Source organism: Phyllobates terribilis, unplaced genomic scaffold (assembly GCF_046119375.1).
Source record: "Phyllobates terribilis strain yellow unplaced genomic scaffold, ASM4611937v1 Scaffold_682__1_contigs__length_827410, whole genome shotgun sequence".
Lineage (NCBI taxonomy): Eukaryota > Metazoa > Chordata > Amphibia > Anura > Dendrobatidae > Phyllobates > Phyllobates terribilis.
The window spans coordinates 255389-278919 of record NW_027363442.1 but is presented as its reverse complement, the minus strand read 5'-3'; the positions used below and the strand labels follow the sequence as shown (position 1 = coordinate 278919).

General features: G+C 46.7%; 9 non-coding genes and 2 pseudogenes across 9 annotated transcripts; all 11 read right to left on the bottom strand.

The window, feature by feature from the left end:
- Positions 1-4502: 4502 nt before the first annotated feature.
- On the bottom strand, positions 4503-4580 carry LOC141235790 (U2 spliceosomal RNA; annotated as a pseudogene).
- A 1115-nt stretch (positions 4581-5695) lies between these two features.
- On the bottom strand, positions 5696-5886 carry LOC141235713 (U2 spliceosomal RNA). The gene has a single exon (XR_012301480.1). It is a non-coding gene; the product is annotated as a U2 spliceosomal RNA (small nuclear RNA).
- Positions 5887-7001: 1115 nt separating this feature from the next.
- Positions 7002-7192, bottom strand: LOC141235702 (U2 spliceosomal RNA). The gene has a single exon (XR_012301469.1). It is a non-coding gene; the product is annotated as a U2 spliceosomal RNA (small nuclear RNA).
- Positions 7193-8307: 1115 nt separating this feature from the next.
- LOC141235753 (U2 spliceosomal RNA) lies at positions 8308-8484 on the bottom strand (annotated as a pseudogene).
- A 6231-nt stretch (positions 8485-14715) lies between these two features.
- Positions 14716-14906, bottom strand: LOC141235671 (U2 spliceosomal RNA). Its single transcript, XR_012301439.1, has one exon. It is a non-coding gene; the product is annotated as a U2 spliceosomal RNA (small nuclear RNA).
- Positions 14907-16021: 1115 nt separating this feature from the next.
- On the bottom strand, positions 16022-16212 carry LOC141235690 (U2 spliceosomal RNA). The gene has a single exon (XR_012301457.1). It is a non-coding gene; the product is annotated as a U2 spliceosomal RNA (small nuclear RNA).
- Positions 16213-17327: 1115 nt separating this feature from the next.
- LOC141235678 (U2 spliceosomal RNA) lies at positions 17328-17518 on the bottom strand. Its single transcript, XR_012301446.1, has one exon. It is a non-coding gene; the product is annotated as a U2 spliceosomal RNA (small nuclear RNA).
- A 1115-nt stretch (positions 17519-18633) lies between these two features.
- On the bottom strand, positions 18634-18824 carry LOC141235667 (U2 spliceosomal RNA). Its single transcript, XR_012301435.1, has one exon. It is a non-coding gene; the product is annotated as a U2 spliceosomal RNA (small nuclear RNA).
- Positions 18825-19939: 1115 nt separating this feature from the next.
- LOC141235656 (U2 spliceosomal RNA) lies at positions 19940-20130 on the bottom strand. Its single transcript, XR_012301424.1, has one exon. It is a non-coding gene; the product is annotated as a U2 spliceosomal RNA (small nuclear RNA).
- Positions 20131-21245: 1115 nt separating this feature from the next.
- On the bottom strand, positions 21246-21436 carry LOC141235704 (U2 spliceosomal RNA). The gene has a single exon (XR_012301471.1). It is a non-coding gene; the product is annotated as a U2 spliceosomal RNA (small nuclear RNA).
- Positions 21437-22551: 1115 nt separating this feature from the next.
- LOC141235645 (U2 spliceosomal RNA) lies at positions 22552-22742 on the bottom strand. Its single transcript, XR_012301413.1, has one exon. It is a non-coding gene; the product is annotated as a U2 spliceosomal RNA (small nuclear RNA).
- Between the last annotated feature and the right edge of the window lie 789 nt (positions 22743-23531).

Below are 23531 nucleotides of genomic sequence, written 5' to 3'. Positions count from 1 at the left end.
GGGTGGGGATATCTGGAACGCCCTTCCCACCCTTGCGAGGCTCCTTGTACATGACGGCCCGCCTGACTCTGTCCATCTTGGATCCCCAGACAAAGTGAAACACTGTCCTGGTAATGGCCCTGCACACAGTGACGTGTGGGGGCCAGGCCTGCGCCGTGTACTGCAAGACGGGCAGGACCTCATTACGCAGGATGAGTGCCTTACCCTCACAAGTGAGGTGTCTGAGGCTCCAGAGTCCGATCCGTTGCTTCACCTTGGCCAAGCGTTCTTGCCAGGACTTGAGGGCCGCTCCTTCCTTCCCGAACCAGACTCCCAGCACCTTGAGGAAATCCGGTTGAATGTTGAAGGGGAAGGGGGCGGAGGAGGCCGGCTGCCAATCCCCGAAGAGCATGGCTTCCGACTTCCTGCAGTTGACTTTGGCCCCTGAAGCCCGGCCGAACCTCTCACACGTCTGGACGAGGGCGTCGACTGAACCACGATCAGCGCAGAAGACGGTGACGTCGTCCATGTAGAGCGAGCACTTGACCTCGTGTCGTCCCGGACCCGGTGCGGTGATCCCTTTGATCTCTCCATTCTGCCGGATAGCCTCTGCGAAGAGTTCTATAACACAAACAAAAAGAAGAGGTGATAGAGGGCAGCCTTGTCTGACCCCAGAGAGGACAGGGAAGGGGTCAGTCTTCCAGCCGTTCACCAACACCGAGCTGTGGATATCAAAATACATCAGACGGACATACGAACAAAACATGTTACCCAAACCTAACCGGTGCAGAGCTCGGCCCATGAACTCGTGGGAAACCCGGTCGAAGGCCTTCTCCTGATCCAAGGAGACCAGGGCCGCGTGTGCGCGGCGGACCTTGATGTACTCGACCGTGTCCCGCACGAGAGCGAGGCTGTCTGCGATGCGACGTCCAGGGATGCCGCAGGTCTGGTCCGGGTGGATGATCCGTCCGATGACCGTCTTAAGTCGTGTCGCCATCGTCTTGGCCAGGATCTTGTAGTCCACGTTGAGCAGAGTGATGGGACGCCAATTCCTCAGGTCGCACCTCTCTCCCTTCCGCTTGTACAGGATCGTGACCATTCCTTCCCTCAAAGATGGAGGCATTCTACCCTCCACCACCATCTCCTCGTACAGGTCCAACAGGTCAGGACAGATGAGGTCTCCCAGCGCTACATAGAGCTCCGCTGGAAGACCATCACTGCCCGGGGTCCTGCCGGTCCTAAAGGATTTAGCGGCAGAGAGCAATTCGCCCACCATCAGAGGTTTGTCCAAGGCTGCCGTGCCTGCAGGATCAAGATGGTTAGTGATACCTGACAGGAACTTATCAGCAGCGTCGGGGTCGGTAGTCTTGTGGGAGTAGAGTTCGCTGTAGAAGTCGCTGACGACCCTCATCACGTCCTCCTTCCCACGTCGCATGTTTCCGCTCTCGTCTCGCAGCTCGTTCAGGGGCGTGTGACCGGCATGAAGTTTCCTGAAAAAGAATGAGTTACATTTCTCACCCTTCTCCAGATTCTCCACTTTGGAACGGAAGATGATTCGCTTGGACTCCTCCTCAAAGTGCCTTTTCAGGCTCTTCTTGGTCTCCTCCAGCTCCTCCCTCACGTCCCAGCCGCAGTGAAGAAGGTCCTGCAGCGACCGCAGCTCGCGCTGCAGCCCTCTGAAGTCCCTCCTCTTCTCACACGCCTGTTGTCGACCCTTGGCCTGAAAGAAACAGCGAAACTCAAGTTTAACATATTCCCACCAATCAGAGACTGTTTGGAAGCTACCCTTGTAGGACTGCCACATTGCGTAGGCTGCTCTCAGCTCCTCCACGACTTCATCCTGAGCCAGCAGAGCACAATTCAGCTTCCAGGAGCCGGGGCCGGACGGAAAACCGTCGCCGAGGACACCTTGTAAGTGAATGGCTCTGTGGTCGGAGAAGAAGCAGGAGACCATCGAGTGCCTACTCTGCCTGACTGCCCGAGAGGTGAACACAAAGTCAATCCTGGAGCGGAGTGAGCCATCGGGTCGGCTCCACGAATAGTTCGTGGAGCCTCTCCCCATGGAGCCCACCACGTCCTGAAGAGAGGCCTCGGTTACCATCTCGATGAGCAGCTTGGACGTGATGTCCAACTTGGCAGATGTGCCAGAACTACGACCGTCCTCCTCGATGGGGCAGTTGAAATCCCCGGCCATCACTAAGGTCCTGGTGGTGGCAAGCTGAAGCCGCAGGGTCTGGAAAAGCTCCAAACGCTCATTCTTCAGTGGGGACGCATACACGTTGATGAACCTGACAGGTTCTCCCGCCCAGTTGCCATCTACAACAAGAGCCCTGCCGCAGATGAGCTCCTGGACGGACTCAAGCGTGAATGCGCCCCCCCTGATCAGAATTGCGACCCCCGCAGACTTGCAGTCACCCCCACTGGACCAGTAGGATGGACCGTGGGACCACTCCCTGGCCAGATGTTTGAAGGACCTAGAGGAGGGAAGGGAACATTCCTGCAACATATAAACATCACACAACTGGGAAGTAAGGAAGGCATAAATAGTCTGACGTCTGAACTTGTCCTTGATGCTCCTGACATTAATGGAAAATAAGTTAATATTAGCCATCATGTAGGGAAAAAAAGAAAAAGTTAGCGCAGGCAATACACCTTAGTTACCACTCCGGTCGGGTGGTCCCTCGTCGGTGTTGACTGCTGGTGACGGGATCACCAGCAGGCCCTCTTCCTCCATCTGGTCAAGCAGCGCGGCCTCGATCTCGGCGACCACCAGTTCCTCCTCTTCTGGCTCGGCCACCAGGGTCTCAACCATGTGCTCCATCTCTTCTGGCTCAGGGAGGGTATCCTCCTTTTCGCCTACGAAATCCAGAATCTTCTTTTTGGAGGATTCAGTAGCAGGGCTGTCCTCCACCTTCCTCTTTCCCCGGGTTGGAACTGGGGAGACAAGAAGGGGAAAATCCTCCTCGGAATAGATAGCGGCGGGTGGAGGAAAGGTTAATTCCACCGCTACCATGGTCTGGGGAGGGAGAGTGGCTGCCGGGGCAGGGGAAAGGACACCTGCTGAGGAGTAGGGGAAGGAGGAAGAGGAAGTGGAATCCTCAGCAGGGGTGGCCGGGGTGGGGGGGGATTGGACGGGGGTGGCAGGGGGAGGGATCGAGAGAGGGGTGACAGAACTCTTACCCTCCTTTGACTTTTTCTTCTGCTTCGGAGCTGCTGGGACCGTCGCTGGGGCTTTGGCCACCGACTCCTTGACCGCTTTGGCCTTGGTCGTCTCGGCCTTGGCCACTGGGGCCTTGGTCGTCGCGTCCTTGACCTTCACAGGCCTGGTCGTCGGGGCCTTGTCCTCCGTAGCTGGGGTCGTCGCAACCACCGATGCCCAGGATCTCTCACGCCTGGGGCAATCCTTGTACAGATGAGCCGCCAGCCCACACAGGTTGCAGGACGTCTTCTTCGGGCAGTCCTTCGAGCTGTGTCCCGTCACTCGACAAATCCTGCAGGCATCCTCCTTGCAGTCCTTCATCTCGTGGCCGTTCTTGCCGCATCTCCTGCAGTTCCGCGGCATGTCCGGGTAATAGATGAGGCCGTAGGAGTTGCCCAGGGAGAATGTCGGGGGCAGGTGCCGAAGTCCTTCTGAGTACGCCAGGTCCCTGTGAAGTCTAACGGTCACCGACCACTTACCTGTCCAGAAGCCGAGTCCATTCAGGATGTGAGAGGGTTCCTTCACAACCAAACAGAAGCGTCTCAGGAAGGTACAGATGTCTTGGCCTGGGGTGTGCGGGCTGCGCATGGAGACCGTGATCCTCCTTTCATCCCTCTGGATAGGGCAGCTACCTGTAAAGGCAGAGAAAGAATTATCCGGTCCTTTTGCGCTTACCATTTCCTAGAACCTCCTGCAGGTGTTCACAGTGGCGAAGGTGACGAAGAAGATCCCCGTCAAGAAGGTCTGGATGCTGAGGGTGTCCGACCTCGAGAAGCCTCGATCCAGCAGCATCTTCTGGCAGAACACGTCCGAGGACATGTCCGGCACCCTCCCATCCACTTCCTTCAGCTTCAGGGCCACCGTCTGCCGCATCCATGGCTCCAGGGCTGGAGCTTCGTGGCGGGGCTTCTGGGGTCCCTTCTGCTGGCCAGTCGTGGAGGCAGAGTCCTTGGGGTCAGAATCGGCTCCTGGCTGGGCCCTCCTGGCTGTCCCCAGCTCCAGGCTCTTCTTTTCGGCCTTCCTCGCAGCGCTTGCCATGGCTTTCCTCCTGCAGTTACTTCTTGGAGCTGGATCTGGAACTCTTCCCGGAATGGGTGGAGCTATGCAGATTCTTCTCCCGTCGTGTTCTGGACAAATTCCCCGAAAGGTCTTTGTCTCGATGATTTTCTTCCTCGAAGATTCCACAGGACAGCCCGATTCTTCTCCGAGTCTTCGTCTTCTTCTGGATTCTTTAGAGCTTCTTGCTCCCACCGATATCCGCCTTCGTTCTCCGATGTCAGCTGGGCTCCGAAGCTCTTCTCCTTCCGAGTTCGATCGCTCTCGTCAAGTGTAGATCGTAGCTCTTGTGTTCTTAAAAGAACAGATACTACACTTGATCTTAGCCAAAAGGCCGAGAAGCGATAACCAGAATTGGTTTCAAACTACGGAGCCACCCAAGGATCCTGAAAAGTCCATTTGTGGAGATGAGCTCCTGGACTCCCGTTAAGAAGACATGTTGTCAACCTCTAGATCCCTTACATGCCTGCACTTTTCGGCTTGCTGCTGCTGCAATCCACGCGTTTTAGATCTGCATAACTCCACCTCTTTAAACACAGCACCTTCACCCCCTGCTGTTCCCACCCGCCTCAACACCGTTGGAAGGGAGGAGAACCAATTAAGGCGGGGGGTGGGGTGGAACGAGCAGCTGTCTACCCTTAGCAGGAGGGCTCCTGATTACATACCTCTCCTGCTGCTGCTGCTGCTGGCTGTCCAGCAGCAGACTGAAGGTGGCTGCTGCTGTGCACAGGTATATAAAGGCTCAGAGCCTATTATGACACGCGCAGCCAGCGTTCCATTGCCACATTCCATCTACTGCAGGCAGGATACCTGGCTGGCTGAATGTCGCTGAGAAGCTCACAGAGACCGCCATAAGCAACAGTTTAACAGAATGCCACAGACTAATCAACCAAACTTTTTGGGTTGGGTTCTCTTTTATAGTCTGCAGGCATTAAATGAAAGAAGTCAGTGTTCCAGCAGAGGGAGACAACGTTTCAGAAAAGGCATTGTAGCAAACCAAAAAAGAAATTTTAAGCGCAGCAGAGTAACCAGCGCACATACCTGTTAGCTCAGGTGAGTTTAAAAGGCTGCTGTTGATAACAAGGGCATTTGCTAAATAGATGGTGTGTGTGCAACAATATACTGAAAGGTCAATTATATTGTGCAGCTTATCTCACCACCTGTAGTTATTTAGGTGAAAGCTCCAAAATGCTTGCCTAATATGTCTGTTTATCCAAAAGGAAGTAAAAAGGGAGAGCTAGAAAGATAGCATTGCATCACATTACATGGCAATGCAATGCACAGTTGCTGAAGTTGAACCAAAATGAGCTTGTAATCTGGCTTCTGCAACTTTGAACATGAAAAATCCAATGAGGAGAAGAAAAGCAAAGCCAAAGAGTCCATCCCAAAATCCGACAAACAAGCAAAATGAACAAAAAACATTGAATTCAATTCTTTCTGATTTTAGAAACTGCATTAAAGAAGGGGTGCACCGGTCCTGGAGATACTGCAATACCAGGTCAATGCGTGGAGTGGACAGAGCAAGCTCTTTTTCCATCTCCCTGTTCTAAAAATCCATTTAATATATGGTCCCCAGATAGGGGACGTATCAGATATTAAACTGATAAGAACAGATACTACACTTGATCTTAGCCAAAAGGCCGAGAAGCGATAACCAGAATTGGTTTCAAACTACGGAGCCACCCAAGGATCCTGAAAAGTCCATTTGTGGAGATGAGCTCCTGGACTCCCGTTAAGAAGACATGTTGTCAACCTCTAGATCCCTTACATGCCTGCACTTTTCGGCTTGCTGCTGCTGCAATCCACGCGTTTTAGATCTGCATAACTCCACCTCTTTAAACACAGCACCTTCACCCCCTGCTGTTCCCACCCGCCTCAACACCGTTGGAAGGGAGGAGAACCAATTAAGGCGGTCGGTGGGGTGGAACGAGCAGCTGTCTACCCTTAGCAGGAGGGCTCCTGATTACATACCTCTCCTGCTGCTGCTGCTGCTGGCTGTCCAGCAGCAGACTGAAGGTGGCTGCTGCTGTGCACAGGTATATAAAGGCTCAGAGCCTATTATGACACGCGCAGCCAGCGTTCCATTGCCACATTCCATCTACTGCAGGCAGGATACCTGGCTGGCTGAATGTCGCTGAGAAGCTCACAGAGACCGCCATAAGCAACAGTTTAACAGAATGCCACAGACTAATCAACCAAACTTTTTGGGTTTGGTTCTCTTTTATAGTCTGCAGGCATTAAATGAAAGAAGTCAGTGTTCCAGCAGAGGGAGACAACGTTTCAGAAAAGGCATTGTAGCAAACCAAAAAAGAAATTTTAAGCGCAGCAGAGTAACCAGCGCACATACCTGTTAGCTCAGGTGAGTTTAAAAGGCTGCTGTTGATAACAAGGGCATTTGCTAAATAGATGGTGTGTGTGCAACAATATACTGAAAGGTCAATTATATTGTGCAGCTTATCTCACCACCTGTAGTTATTTAGGTGAAAGCTCCAAAATGCTTGCCTAATATGTCTGTTTATCCAAAAGGAAGTAAAAAGGGAGAGCTAGAAAGATAGCATTGCATCACATTACATGGCAATGCAATGCACAGTTGCTGAAGTTGAACCAAAATGAGCTTGTAATCTGGCTTCTGCAACTTTGATCATGAAAAATCCAATGAGGAGAAGAAAAGCAAAGCCAAAGAGTCCATCCCAAAATCCGACAAACAAGCAAAATGAACAAAAAACATTGAATTCAATTCTTTCTGATTTTAGAAACTGCATTAAAGAAGGGGTGCACCGGTCCTGGAGATACTGCAATACCAGGTCAATGCGTGGAGTGGACAGAGCAAGCTCTTTTTCCATCTCCCTGTTCTAAAAATCCATTTAATATATGGTCCCCAGATAGGGGACGTATCAGATATTAAACTGATAAGAACAGATACTACACTTGATCTTAGCCAAAAGGCCGAGAAGCGATAACCAGAATTGGTTTCAAACTACGGAGCCACCCAAGGATCCTGAAAAGTCCATTTGTGGAGATGAGCTCCTGGACTCCCGTTAAGAAGACATGTTGTCAACCTCTAGATCCCTTACATGCCTGCACTTTTCGGCTTGCTGCTGCTGCAATCCACGCGTTTTAGATCTGCATAACTCCACCTCTTTAAACACAGCACCTTCACCCCCTGCTGTTCCCACCCGCCTCAACACCGTTGGAAGGGAGGAGAACCAATTAAGGCGGGGGGTGGGGTGGAACGAGCAGCTGTCTACCCTTAGCAGGAGGGCTCCTGATTACATACCTCTCCTGCTGCTGCTGCTGCTGGCTGTCCAGCAGCAGACTGAAGGTGGCTGCTGCTGTGCACAGGTATATAAAGGCTCAGAGCCTATTATGACACACGCAGCCAGCGTTCCATTGCCACATTCCATCTACTGCAGGCAGGATACCTGGCTGGCTGAATGTCGCTGAGAAGCTCACAGAGACCGCCATAAGCAACAGTTTAACAGAATGCCACAGACTAATCAACCAAACTTTTTGGGTTGGGTTCTCTTTTATAGTCTGCAGGCATTAAATGAAAGAAGTCAGTGTTCCAGCAGAGGGAGACAACGTTTCAGAAAAGGCATTGTAGCAAACCAAAAAAGAAATTTTAAGCGCAGCAGAGTAACCAGCGCACATACCTGTTAGCTCAGGTGAGTTTAAAAGGCTGCTGTTGATAACAAGGGCATTTGCTAAATAGATGGTGTGTGTGCAACAATATACTGAAAGGTCAATTATATTGTGCAGCTTATCTCACCACCTGTAGTTATTTAAGTGAAAGCTCCAAAATGCTTGCCTAATATGTCTGTTTATCCAAAAGGAAGTAAAAAGGGAGAGCTAGAAAGATAGCATTGCATCACATTACATGGCAATGCAATGCACAGTTGCTGAAGTTGAACCAAAATGAGCTTGTAATCTGGCTTCTGCAACTTTGAACATGAAAAATCCAATGAGGAGAAGAAAAGCAAAGCCAAAGAGTCCATCCCAAAATCCGACAAACAAGCAAAATGAACAAAAAACATTGAATTCAATTCTTTCTGATTTTAGAAACTGCATTAAAGAAGGGGTGCACCGGTCCTGGAGATACTGCAATACCAGGTCAATGCGTGGAGTGGACAGAGCAAGCTCTTTTTCCATCTCCCTGTTCTAAAAATCCATTTAATATATGGTCCCCAGATAGGGGACGTATCAGATATTAAACTGATAAGAACAGATTTTTGCGTTTATATTTAAAATATCGTAGTCTTTATCTTTTCTTCAGAGCTTTAAAATAACATCTTCCATAGGTGATAGTTCCATATACTCAGGGCTCTTTTCTTTCCAAGCTTCTTCATATCCATTAGGTAGTACATATAAAGTTCACTTAATGCCAGTCTTATACAATCCTTGACTTCTATATAGTCTCTTTTAAACAACAATATGTTTCTGGTCTTCCATAGAGCACTTTTAACACAACTCAAAGTGCACCATAAAACTCTCTCTTTTTCTTTCGTCATGTTTGGTAAAATCCCATATAAAACCACTTCATGGCTTAAAAAATTAAGACCAGATAAAAATTTTAAAAGCTCACCACAGTCTTTCCACACTTGCTGTGCAAAATCACAATTCCAAATAAGGTGCATAGTAGTCTCATCATTATTGCACTGATGCCTCGGGCAGGTTTGTATAGTGCTAAGTCTTCTTTTATACTGGAAATCACGAGTCGGTAAACATTCCTGCACAATCATCCAAGCTAAGTCTTTATGTTGATTCATCAGGTGAGGTGCATTTGTTAAATTCCATATTTTAGTGACTCTGCTATATGAATAATGGCTTATGGGCGTCAAAGTTTCTTTCTTTTTTAATTGCTGCAGCAGCTTCCTTGCATTCTTCAATGTCTCCATCTCAAAAGAATCTAGGCCATATAATCTGATAACTTTCTCCAGGATGGCATATTGTTGTGGAGGTGATAACAACACTGGGCTTGTTAAAGAAATGGATATCCACTTTCGCCTTCTAAAAATGTGGCCAGCTGCATATCTTAAAAAATGTGCCCAAGGGCTTGAAGCAAACATATATTTAAAACAGAGGCTAAAAAACTTGGAGTATAAAAACAGTTTGACGTTGGGAACATCCTTACCACCAAGGTGGTGCATCTTGTACATTGTTTCTCTCTTCACCTTTTCGAACTTAGAGTTCCACACAAATTCAAACAGCATTCTCTGTAATCTTCTCGCTGTAAGGTCACTTGGGGGATAAACATAACTGAGATATAACATGACAGGAAGCAGAAGGGCCTTAATAATTAAAACTTTACCTTCGATTGTTAATTTTCTTAATTTCCAAAAGTCAATCTTCTTTTGTATTTTGTCCCTTACTCCATCCCAGCTCTTCATTCCATTATTCTGTCGATCAAAAATCACTCCCAGAATTTTAATCTTCTCTGACTGCATCGGGAGATCAGGGATGGACACATCCGCCCAATTGCCACGGACAAAACAATCACATTTCTCAATGTTTAACTTAAAACCTGGGGCTTCACAAAAAAAATTGGTCGTTCTTATAGCTCTCCTGAGAGCGGCAGGTGATGAACAAAAAATAGTAATATCATCCATGTAGCCCATTACCTTCACATCTCTTCCATGTCCTCCAGGGATAGGGACACCTTTAATCACTTTATCCTCTCGTAACATAGATAAAAGAGGCTCTATTGCACATATAAATAGCACTGGGGACAAAGGGCAGCCTTGCTTCACACCTGAATGAAAAAACACTTCATTAGACAAAAATCCATTGATTAAAATTTTACTAAAAGAGTTCTTATATAAAAGTGCCACTTGCTTGATAAAAATTTCAGGGAAGCCCATTTTTTTTAAAACCAACCATAAAAAACAATGAGAGACACGATCAAAAGCCTTTTGAAAATCCAACGATAAAATTGCTAAGTCTTGCTTCCTGGATTGCTGGTACCATATGACATCGCGGATGGTATTGAGATGCTCCGCAACTCCTCTTCCTGGCACCCCACATACCTGGTCTTCATAAATAACTTTGGATAAAACTTTTTTAAAACGGTTCACTAAAATTTTGGACATCAACTTGTAATCAACATTCAACAGTGTGATTGGTCTCCAGTTTGCCAGATGGGATTTGGCTCCTTTTTTAAAAATCAGGGAGACCAGACCACTTCTCCAAGATATAGGCAGGATATCACACTTAAAAGCTTCTTTGATTACTAAAAACAAGTCGAGTTTTAAAAAATTCCAAAATTCACGATAAAATTCAACAGGCAAACCGTCAGAACCAGGGGTTTTCCCATAGGAAAAACTTTTGATAGCAGCATCTACTTCCGACAAGGTGACTTCAGTGCATAACAATTCTTGGTCTTCGCGGCTCAGACTATTTTTTAATGAATTAAGGGCATCTTCAGTAAAAGACTGGTCTATAGTTTTCTCATTAAAAAGCTGCTGATAAAACTGGTGAGCTTGGTTGAGCATACCTTCAGTTGTAGTTTCACCCTCTAATTCTGTTATCATTTCCTTAGCAGCAACTACTTTTTTAAAAAAAAATCTTGAGCACTTTTCATTTTTCTCCATCACTTCAATTTTTGAGTTATAAATTATTTCCTTACCCTTCGACTCTATACTCTTTTTAATTTCTTTTTTTGTTGCTTCAATTAAATCGTCCATTTCAAGTCCCACATCTCTTAGTTGATAACAGGTCTGCAATTTAGTAATAAGCCTCTTATGCCAAGCGGACTTTTCTCTTGCATTGGCTATGCTGACCTTGATAAAAAAACTTTTTATCTTCATCTTGCTGTATTCCCACCATTCTAGCAGAGTTAAAAATTTTTGTTGTTTTGTTCTTAAATAATTAAAAAACGCTTTAAAATCTGTTCTTACCTTAAGATCTTGTAACAATGTTGTATTTAGCCTCCAAACTCCTCTTGCCTTGACAAGCCCAGGTAATTCTAACTCTGATAGCAGCATCTTATGATCTGAAAAAATGTTTGGGATTAAGACAACAGATTTGACATTCACATATTGGGACATGAAAATAAAATCAATACGAGATTTAGAAGAAGAGTTCTCCCAAGTATAACCGGGATCATTACTACGGATCTCTTTCCAGGAGTCTCTAAGAAAAAAATCAGTTAACAAATCCTTTAGTTGTTTCTCTGTTTTGTCTTTTTTAGGAACCGTGAAACTCCCGCTTCTCCCTTCACCAGGCAAGACACAATTGAAATCCCCACAGAACATCAGAGGCGATGAACCAGGTAGGTAATATTGCACATCTTCAAACAACTGATGTCTCTCTTCCTTCACCGGAGAAGCATAAATGTTCAAAAGTCTAAAGTCCACACCTTTAAAACTAATATTTAAGAAAAGAGCACGTCCAGAAGAAATGTCCACAAAAGAGTTGATTTTAAAGTCATGCGACCTAAACAGCACTCCAATGCCAGAGGAACGATTTTCATTATCTCCGGACCAGATAGAGGGCCCATGAGGCCAATCTTTTCTTAAATCTGCATAATTCATATCAAAGTCAATGTTACATTCTTGCAAACAAAAGACATCACAGTCCACTGTTGACAGGTAGGAAAACAAAGCAGCCCTTCTTGTAGGGCCCCTTATACTCCTCACATTGAGCGAGGCTACTTTAATTGACGAGGTCATGATAGGATAGTTCAGGTCACACTACTGTCAGAATCAGACATAAAGCCCACCGATGTTAACGGGCTCTGCACTTCTGAGTCCGAAAAAGAAATGTTTATAGGGTCTGAAGGCCTTGGCTCCTCAGGAGGGGCAGCGGGAGCCATTGGCTTGTATTGCAGAAGACTTGGTTTTAATGGACACTTCTTGGAAGTCTCCCTGGCCACATTCTCATCAGACCTATCATCTGTTTTCCTTTTCCTACGAGTTTCCAGCTCCATTGCTTCTTCCTCCGAGCTAAATGTCCCGATTTCAGCAGAGGGACTCCCCTCCACCACCATATCACCCGGATCAGAATCAGCAGCCCAGTCCTTAGATGAAGCTTCCCTCTTCTCAGGAGGGACAGGTTTCTCAGCTGGAGGTTTCTGCACAGACGTGGGCTTATGCGCAGCAGGAATAGGAGAACTGGCAGGTTTTCCCTGTGCAGCAGGCACTGAAGTGCTTGTGGACCCTCCTACAGGGGGTTGTGTTCGCACAGTAGATACAGGAGCACCGGTGGGAACCCCCTTAGCAGCAGGAGCAGGAGGGTTGGTTGGCTTCCTCTGTGCAGCAGGTGCAGACGTACCACCTGATGTACTAGCAGGCTTGGTCTGTGGAGCAGGTACTGGAGAGCTAGAAGACTGCCCCCGCGCTGTAGACGCACCCGCAGGAGCAGGAACAGCAGAGGGTTGCCTCTGCCCCCCGGGAGCAGATGGAGGCACACGGGCAGGTTGCTTTGCCAGCGTTTCAGCATAGGTTTCCGCCTTTTTCTTCAAAGGACACTCCCGGAAGGAGTGACCTGGGACCCGGCAGATGTTGCACACCATCTCATTGGTACAGTCCATTGTGGCATGTCCATGCTTGTAGCACTTCTTACAGATTGCCACCTCCTCCTTGCAGTTCTCATAAGTGTGACCGAAACACATGCATTTCCGGCAGAAGAGGGGCATGTCCGGGTAGAAGAGGCGCCCCCGCTCCCTACCGATCAGGAAACTTGACGGAGGATGACGCTGACCACCAATGCCATTTGGATCTTCACAAAATTTAACAAAAAATTTATGCTTTCCCGTCCAGAGGTTTTCCTCATTCATGACCTTGTGGGAATACCGCAGTTCTGGGAAATAGTTTTGAAGAAAGCAAATAATATTAACTAAGGGAACATGAGGGTTGCTCATCTGAACCACGAGCGGCTTCTCTCCACCGGAGTAAAGGATGACAAAGGTGAGTCCTTTAAGGTCCTCATCTGAAAGGTGCAGGTGAATCTGGCGGAAGAGGTTCTGGCACGCATACTCCGACTCCAGAGTCAAAGTGAAGGAACCGGGGCGATCTTGAAGGGCCAGGATGTCTTCCCTCTTTACTCCTAGGATCTCCAGCAGCACTCTCCTCACGAAAAACTTCAAGGTCATCTTCTCCTTGGATGCATCGTCCACTTCGATCTTGAAAGAGTTCTTGATGCGAAGGTCACCAGCTCTGGCATAGCGCACTGCGGCCGCTACTGCTGATGCCATCTTCAAAAGGTAGATAGGGTCGATCGCCTTCTTGGTTTCTTTGCGTATCTGCCCCCTAAAGCAGCATGAGGCTTAAGACGGCTTTTACACCGCCGATGCCTCAAGGCCAAGGGCACGATTGGCTTAGAATCCTTCTGGCAAGATGTGGTATCTTAGCCAAAAGGCCGAGAAGCGATAACCAGAATTGGTTTCAAACTACGGAGCCACCCAAGGATCCTGAAAAGTCCATTTGTGGAGATGAGCTCCTGGACTCCCGTTAAGAAGACATGTTGTCAACCTCTAGATCCCTTACATGCCTGCACTTTTCGGCTTGCTGCTGCTGCAATCCACGCGTTTTAGATCTGCATAACTCCACCTCTTTAAACACAGCACCTTCACCCCCTGCTGTTCCCACCCGCCTCAACACCGTTGGAAGGGAGGAGAACCAATTAAGGCGGGGGGTGGGGTGGAACGAGCAGCTGTCTACCCTTAGCAGGAGGGCTCCTGATTACATACCTCTCCTGCTGCTGCTGCTGCTGGCTGTCCAGCAGCAGACTGAAGGTGGCTGCTGCTGTGCACAGGTATATAAAGGCTCAGAGCCTATTATGACACGCGCAGCCAGCGTTCCATTGCCACATTCCATCTACTGCAGGCAGGATACCTGGCTGGCTGAATGTCGCTGAGAAGCTCACAGAGACCGCCATAAGCAACAGTTTAACAGAATGCCACAGACTAATCAACCAAACTTTTTGGGTTGGGTTCTCTTTTATAGTCTGCAGGCATTAAATGAAAGAAGTCAGTGTTCCAGCAGAGGGAGACAACGTTTCAGAAAAGGCATTGTAGCAAACCAAAAAAGAAATTTTAAGCGCAGCAGAGTAACCAGCGCACATACCTGTTAGCTCAGGTGAGTTTAAAAGGCTGCTGTTGATAACAAGGGCATTTGCTAAATAGATGGTGTGTGTGCAACAATATACTGAAAGGTCAATTATATTGTGCAGCTTATCTCACCACCTGTAGTTATTTAGGTGAAAGCTCCAAAATGCTTGCCTAATATGTCTGTTTATCCAAAAGGAAGTAAAAAGGGAGAGCTAGAAAGATAGCATTGCATCACATTACATGGCAATGCAATGCACAGTTGCTGAAGTTGAACCAAAATGAGCTTGTAATCTGGCTTCTGCAACTTTGAACATGAAAAATCCAATGAGGAGAAGAAAAGCAAAGCCAAAGAGTCCATCCCAAAATCCGACAAACAAGCAAAATGAACAAAAAACATTGAATTCAATTCTTTCTGATTTTAGAAACTGCATTAAAGAAGGGGTGCACCGGTCCTGGAGATACTGCAATACCAGGTCAATGCATGGAGTGGACAGAGCAAGCTCTTTTTCCATCTCCCTGTTCTAAAAATCCATTTAATATATGGTCCCCAGATAGGGGACGTATCAGATATTAAACTGATAAGAACAGATACTACACTTGATCTTAGCCAAAAGGCCGAGAAGCGATAACCAGAATTGGTTTCAAACTACGGAGGCACCCAAGGATCCTGAAAAGTCCATTTGTGGAGATGAGCTCCTGGACTCCCGTTAAGAAGACATGTTGTCAACCTCTAGATCCCTTACATGCCTGCACTTTTCGGCTTGCTGCTGCTGCAATCCACGCGTTTTAGATCTGCATAACTCCACCTCTTTAAACACAGCACCTTCACCCCCTGCTGTTCCCACCCGCCTCAACACCGTTGGAAGGGAGGAGAACCAATTAAGGCGGGGGGTGGGGTGGAACGAGCAGCTGTCTACCCTTAGCAGGAGGGCTCCTGATTACATACCTCTCCTGCTGCTGCTGCTCCTGGCTGTCCAGCAGCAGACTGAAGGTGGCTGCTGCTGTGCACAGGTATATAAAGGCTCAGAGCCTATTATGACACGCGCAGCCAGCGTTCCATTGCCACATTCCATCTACTGCAGGCAGGATACCTGGCTGGCTGAATGTCGCTGAGAAGCTCACAGAGACCGCCATAAGCAATAGTTTAACAGAATGCCACAGACTAATCAACCAAACTTTTTGGGTTGGGTTCTCTTTTATAGTCTGCAGGCATTAAATGAAAGAAGTCAGTGTTCCAGCAGAGGGAGACAACGTTTCAGAAAAGGCATTGTAGCAAACCAAAAAAGAAATTTTAAGCGCAGCAGAGTAACCAGCGCACATACCTGTTAGCTCAGGTGAGTTTAAAAGGCTGCTGTTGATAACAAGGGCATTTGCTAAATAGATGGTGTGTGTGCAACAATATACTGAAAGGTCAATTATATTGTGCAGCTTATCTCACCACCTGTAGTTATTTAGGTGAAAGCTCCAAAATGCTTGCCTAATATGTCTGTTTATCCAAAAGGAAGTAAAAAGGGAGAGCTAGAAAGATAGCATTGCATCACATTACATGGCAATGCAATGCACAGTTGCTGAAGTTGAACCAAAATGAGCTTGTAATCTGGCTTCTGCAACTTTGAACATGAAAAATCCAATGAGGAGAAGAAAAGCAAAGCCAAAGAGTCCATCCCAAAATCCGACAAACAAGCAAAATGAACAAAAAACATTGAATTCAATTCTTTCTGATTTTAGAAACTGCATTAAAGAAGGGGTGCACCGGTCCTGGAGATACTGCAATACCAGGTCAATGCGTGGAGTGGACAGAGCAAGCTCTTTTTCCATCTCCCTGTTCTAAAAATCCATTTAATATATGGTCCCCAGATAGGGGACGTATCAGATATTAAACTGATAAGAACAGATACTACACTTGATCTTAGCCAAAAGGCCGAGAAGCGATAACCAGAATTGGTTTCAAACTACGGAGCCACCCAAGGATCCTGAAAAGTCCATTTGTGGAGATGAGCTCCTGGACTCCCGTTAAGAAGACATGTTGTCAACCTCTAGATCCCTTACATGCCTGCACTTTTCGGCTTGCTGCTGCTGCAATCCACGCGTTTTAGATCTGCATAACTCCACCTCTTTAAACACAGCACCTTCACCCCCTGCTGTTCCCACCCGCCTCAACACCGTTGGAAGGGAGGAGAACCAATTAAGGCGGGGGGTGGGGTGGAACGAGCAGCTGTCTACCCTTAGCAGGAGGGCTCCTGATTACATACCTCTCCTGCTGCTGCTGCTGCTGGCTGTCCAGCAGCAGACTGAAGGTGGCTGCTGCTGTGCACAGGTATATAAAGGCTCAGAGCCTATTATGACACGCGCAGCCAGCGTTCCATTGCCACATTCCATCTACTGCAGGCAGGATACCTGGCTGGCTGAATGTCGCTGAGAAGCTCACAGAGACCGCCATAAGCAACAGTTTAACAGAATGCCACAGACTAATCAACCAAACTTTTTGGGTTGGGTTCTCTTTTATAGTCTGCAGGCATTAAATGAAAGAAGTCAGTGTTCCAGCAGAGGGAGACAACGTTTCAGAAAAGGCATTGTAGCAAACCAAAAAAGAAATTTTAAGCGCAGCAGAGTAACCAGCGCACATACCTGTTAGCTCAGGTGAGTTTAAAAGGCTGCTGTTGATAACAAGGGCATTTGCTAAATAGATGGTGTGTGTGCAACAATATACTGAAAGGTCAATTATATTGTGCAGCTTATCTCACCACCTGTAGTTATTTAAGTGAAAGCTCCAAAATGCTTGCCTAATATGTCTGTTTATCCAAAAGGAAGTAAAAAGGGAGAGCTAGAAAGATAGCATTGCATCACATTACATGGCAATGCAATGCACAGTTGCTGAAGTTGAACCAAAATGAGCTTGTAATCTGGCTTCTGCAACTTTGAACATGAAAAATCCAATGAGGAGAAGAAAAGCAAAGCCAAAGAGTCCATCCCAAAATCCGACAAACAAGCAAAATGAACAAAAAACATTGAATTCAATTCTTTCTGATTTTAGAAACTGCATTAAAGAAGGGGTGCACCGGTCCTGGAGATACTGCAATACCAGGTCAATGCGTGGAGTGGACAGAGCAAGCTCTTTTTCCATCTCCCTGTTCTAAAAATCCATTTAATATATGGTCCCCAGATAGGGGACGTATCAGATATTAAACTGATAAGAACAGATACTACACTTGATCTTAGCCAAAAGGCCGAGAAGCGATAACCAGAATTGGTTTCAAACTACGGAGCCACCCAAGGATCCTGAAAAGTCCATTTGTGGAGATGAGCTCCTGGACTCCCGTTAAGAAGACATGTTGTCAACCTCTAGATCCCTTACATGCCTGCACTTTTCGGCTTGCTGCTGCTGCAATCCACGCGTTTTAGATCTGCATAACTCCACCTCTTTAAACACAGCACCTTCACCCCCTGCTGTTCCCACCTGCCTCAACACCGTTGGAAGGGAGGAGAACCAATTAAGGCGGGGGGTGGGGTGGAACGAACAGCTGTCTACCCTTAGCAGGAGGGCTCCTGATTACATACCTCTCCTGCTGCTGCTGCTGCTGGCTGTCCAGCAGCAGACTGAAGGTGGCTGCTGCTGTGCACAGGTATATAAAGGCTCAGAGCCTATTATGACACGCGCAGCCAGCGTTCCATTGCCACATTCCATCTACTGCAGGCAGGATACCTGGCTGGCTGAATGTCGCTGAGAAGCTCACAGAGACCGCCATAAGCAACAGTTTAACAGAATGCCACAGACTAATCAACCAAACTTTTTGGGTTGGGTTCTCTTTTATAGTCTGCAGGCATTAAATGAAAGAAGTCAGTGTTCCAGCAGAGGGAGACAACGTTTCAGAAAAGGCATTGTAGCAAACCAAAAAAGAAATTTTAAGCGCAGCAGAGTAACCAGCGCACATACCTGTTAGCTCAGGTGAGTTTAAAAGGCTGCTGTTGATAACAAGGGCATTTGCTAAATAGATGGTGTGTGTGCAACAATATACTGAAAGGTCAATTATATTGTGCAGCTTATCTCACCACCTGTAGTTATTTAGGTGAAAGCTCCAAAATGCTTGCCTAATATGTCTGTTTATCCAAAAGGAAGTAAAAAGGGAGAGCTAGAAAGATAGCATTGCATCACATTACATGGCAATGCAATGCACAGTTGCTGAAGTTGAACCAAAATGAGCTTGTAATCTGGCTTCTGCAACTTTGAACATGAAAAATCCAATGAGGAGAAGAAAAGCAAAGCCAAAGAGTCCATCCCAAAATCCGACAAACAAGCAAAATGAACAAAAAACATTGAATTCAATTCTTTCTGATTTTAGAAACTGCATTAAAGAAGGGGTGCACCGGTCCTGGAGATACTGCAATACCAGGTCAATGCGTGGAGTGGACAGAGCAAGCTCTTTTTCCATCTCCCTGTTCTAAAAATCCATTTAATATATGGTCCCCAGATAGGGGACGTATCAGATATTAAACTGATAAGAACAGATACTACACTTGATCTTAGCCAAAAGGCCGAGAAGCGATAACCAGAATTGGTTTCAAACTACGGAGCCACCCAAGGATCCTGAAAAGTCCATTTGTGGAGATGAGCTCCTGGACTCCCGTTAAGAAGACATGTTGTCAACCTCTAGATCCCTTACATGCCTGCACTTTTCGGCTTGCTGCTGCTGCAATCCACGCGTTTTAGATCTGCATAACTCCACCTCTTTAAACACAGCACCTTCACCCCCTGCTGTTCCCACCCGCCTCAACACCGTTGGAAGGGAGGAGAACCAATTAAGGCGGGGGGTGGGGTGGAACGAGCAGCTGTCTACCCTTAGCAGGAGGGCTCCTGATTACATACCTCTCCTGCTGCTGCTGCTGCTGGCTGTCCAGCAGCAGACTGAAGGTGGCTGCTGCTGTGCACAGGTATATAAAGGCTCAGAGCCTATTATGACACGCGCAGCCAGCGTTCCATTGCCACATTCCATCTACTGCAGGCAGGATACCTGGCTGGCTGAAGGTCGCTGAGAAGCTCACAGAGACCGCCATAAGCAACAGTTTAACAGAATGCCACAGACTAATCAACCAAACTTTTTGGGTTGGGTTCTCTTTTATAGTCTGCAGGCATTAAATGAAAGAAGTCAGTGTTCCAGCAGAGGGAGACAACGTTTCAGAAAAGGCATTGTAGCAAACCAAAAAAGAAATTTTAAGCGCAGCAGAGTAACCAGCGCACATACCTGTTAGGTCAGGTGAGTTTAAAAGGCTGCTGTTGATAACAAGGGCATTTGCTAAATAGATGGTGTGTGTGCAACAATATACTGAAAGGTCAATTATATTGTGCAGCTTATCTCACCACCTGTAGTTATTTAGGTGAAAGCTCCAAAATGCTTGCCTAATATGTCTGTTTATCCAAAAGGAAGTAAAAAGGGAGAGCTAGAAAGATAGCATTGCATCACATTACATGGCAATGCAATGCACAGTTGCTGAAGTTGAACCAAAATGAGCTTGTAATCTGGCTTCTGCAACTTTGAACATGAAAAATCCAATGAGGAGAAGAAAAGCAAAGCCAAAGAGTCCATCCCAAAATCCGACAAACAAGCAAAATGAACAAAAAACATTGAATTCAATTCTTTCTGATTTTAGAAACTGCATTAAAGAAGGGGTGCACCGGTCCTGGAGATACTGCAATACCAGGTCAATGCGTGGAGTGGACAGAGCAAGCTCTTTTTCCATCTCCCTGTTCTAAAAATCCATTTAATATATGGTCCCCAGATAGGGGACGTATCAGATATTAAACTGATAAGAACAGATACTACACTTGATCTTAGCCAAAAGGCCGAGAAGCGATAACCAGAATTGGTTTCAAACTACGGAGCCACCCAAGGATCCTGAAAAGTCCATTTGTGGAGATGAGCTCCTGGACTCCCGTTAAGAAGACATGTTGTCAACCTCTAGATCCCTTACATGCCTGCACTTTTCGGCTTGCTGCTGCTGCAATCCACGCGTTTTAGATCTGCATAACTCCACCTCTTTAAACACAGCACCTTCACCCCCTGCTGTTCCCACCCGCCTCAACACCGTTGGAAGGGAGGAGAACCAATTAAGGCGGGGGGTGGGGTGGAACGAGCAGCTGTCTACCCTTAGCAGGAGGGCTCCTGATTACATACCTCTCCTGCTGCTGCTGCTGCTGGCTGTCCAGCATCAGACTGAAGGTGGCTGCTGCTGTGCACAGGTATATAAAGGCTCAGAGCCTATTATGACACGCGCAGCCAGCGTTCCATTGCCACATTCCATCTACTGCAGGCAGGATACCTGGCTGGCTGAATGTCGCTGAGAAGCTCACAGAGACCGCCATAAGCAACAGTTTAACAGAATGCCACAGACTAATCAACCAAACTTTTTGGGTTGGGTTCTCTTTTATAGTCTGCAGGCATTAAATGAAAGAAGTCAGTGTTCCAGCAGAGGGAGACAACGTTTCAGAAAAGGCATTGTAGCAAACCAAAAAAGAAATTTTAAGCGCAGCAGAGTAACCAGCGCACATACCTGTTAGCTCAGGTGAGTTTAAAAGGCTGCTGTTGATAACAAGGGCATTTGCTAAATAGATGGTGTGTGTGCAACAATATACTGAAAGGTCAATTATATTGTGCAGCTTATCTCACCACCTGTAGTTATTTAGGTGAAAGCTCCAAAATGCTTGCCTAATATGTCTGTTTATCCAAAAGGAAGTAAAAAGGGAGAGCTAGAAAGATAGCATTGCATCACATTACATGGCAATGCAATGCACAGTTGCTGAAGTTGAACCAAAATGAGCTTGTAATCTGGCTTCTGCAACTTTGAACATGAAAAATCCAATGAGGAGAAGAAAAGCAAAGCCAAAGAGTCCATCCCAAAATCCGACAAACAAGCAAAATGAACAAAAAACATTGAAATCAATTCTTTCTGATTTTAGAAACTGCATTAAAGAAGGGGTGCAGCGGTCCTGGAGATACTGCAATACCAGGTCAATGCGTGGAGTGGACAGAGCAAGCTCTTTTTCCATCTCCCTGTTCTAAAAATCCATTTAATATATGGTCCCCAGATAGGGGACGTATCAGATATTAAACTGATAAGAACAGATACTACACTTGATCTTAGCCAAAAGGCCGAGAAGCGATAACCAGAATTGGTTTCAAACTACGGAGCCACCCAAGGATCCTGAAAAGTCCATTTGTGGAGATGAGCTCCTGGACTCCCGTTAAGAAGACATGTTGTCAACCTCTAGATCCCTTACATGCCTGCACTTTTCGGCTTGCTGCTGCTGCAATCCACGCGTTTTAGATCTGCATAACTCCACCTCTTTAAACACAGCACCTTCACCCCCTGCTGTTCCCACCCGCCTCAACACCGTTGGAAGGGAGGAGAACCAATTAAGGCGGGGGGTGGGGTGGAACGAGCAGCTGTCTACCCTTAGCAGGAGGGCTCCTGATTACATACCTCTCCTGCTGCTGCTGCTGCTGGCTGTCCAGCAGCAGACTGAAGGTGGCTGCTGCTGTGCACAGGTATATAAAGGCTCAGAGCCTATTATGACACGCGCAGCCAGCGTTCCATTGCCACATTCCATCTACTGCAGGCAGGATACCTGGCTGGCTGAATGTCGCTGAGAAGCTCACAGAGACCGCCATAAGCAACAGTTTAACAGAATGCCACAGACTAATCAACCAAACTTTTTGGGTTGGGTTCTCTTTTATAGTCTGCAGGCATTAAATGAAAGAAGTCAGTGTTCCAGCAGAGGGAGACAACGTTTCAGAAAAGGCATTGTAGCAAACCAAAAAAGAAATTTTAAGCGCAGCAGAGTAACCAGCGCACATACCTGTTAGGTCAGGTGAGTTTAAAAGGCTGCTGTTGATAACAAGGGCATTTGCTAAATAGATGGTGTGTGTGCAACAATATACTGAAAGGTCAATTATATTGTGCAGCTTATCTCACCACCTGTAGTTATTTAGGTGAAAGCTCCAAAATGCTTGCCTAATATGTCTGTTTATCCAAAAGGAAGTAAAAAGGGAGAGCTAGAAAGATAGCATTGCATCACATTACATGGCAATGCAATGCACAGTTGCTGAAGTTGAACCAAAATGAGCTTGTAATCTGGCTTCTGCAACTTTGAACATGAAAAATCCAATGAGGAGAAGAAAAGCAAAGCCAAAGAGTCCATCCCAAAATCCGACAAACAAGCAAAATGAACAAAAAACATTGAATTCAATTCTTTCTGATTTTAGAAACTGCATTAAAGAAGGGGTGCACCGGTCCTGGAGATACTGCAATACCAGGTCAATGCGTGGAGTGGACAGAGCAAGCTCTTTTTCCATCTCCCTGTTCTAAAAATCCATTTAATATATGGTCCCCAGATAGGGGACGTATCAGATATTAAACTGATAAGAACAGATACTACACTTGATCTTAGCCAAAAGGCCGAGAAGCGATAACCAGAATTGGTTTCAAACTACGGAGCCACCCAAGGATCCTGAAAAGTCCATTTGTGGAGATGAGCTCCTGGACTCCCGTTAAGAAGACATGTTGTCAACCTCTAGATCCCTTACATGCCTGCACTTTTCGGCTTGCTGCTGCTGCAATCCACGCGTTTTAGATCTGCATAACTCCACCTCTTTAAACACAGCACCTTCACCCCCTGCTGTTCCCACCCGCCTCAACACCGTTGGAAGGGAGGAGAACCAATTAAGGCGGGGGGTGGGGTGGAACGAGCAGCTGTCTACCCTTAGCAGGAGGGCTCCTGATTACATACCTCTCCTGCTGCTGCTGCTGCTGGCTGTCCAGCAGCAGACTGAAGGTGGCTGCTGCTGTGCACAGGTATATAAAGGCTCAGAGCCTATTATGACACGCGCAGCCAGCGTTCCATTGCCACATTCCATCTACTGCAGGCAGGATACCTGGCTGGCTGAATGTCGCTGAGAAGCTCACAGAGACCGCCATAAGCAATAGTTTAACAGAATGCCACAGACTAATCAACCAAACTTTTTGGGTTGGGTTCTCTTTTATAGTCTGCAGGCATTAAATGAAAGAAGTCAGTGTTCCAGCAGAGGGAGACAACGTTTCAGAAAAGGCATTGTAGCAAACCAAAAAAGAAATTTTAAGCGCAGCAGAGTAACCAGCGCACATACCTGTTAGCTCAGGTGAGTTTAAAAGGCTGCTGTTGATAACAAGGGCATTTGCTAAATAGATGGTGTGTGTGCAACAATATACTGAAAGGTCAAT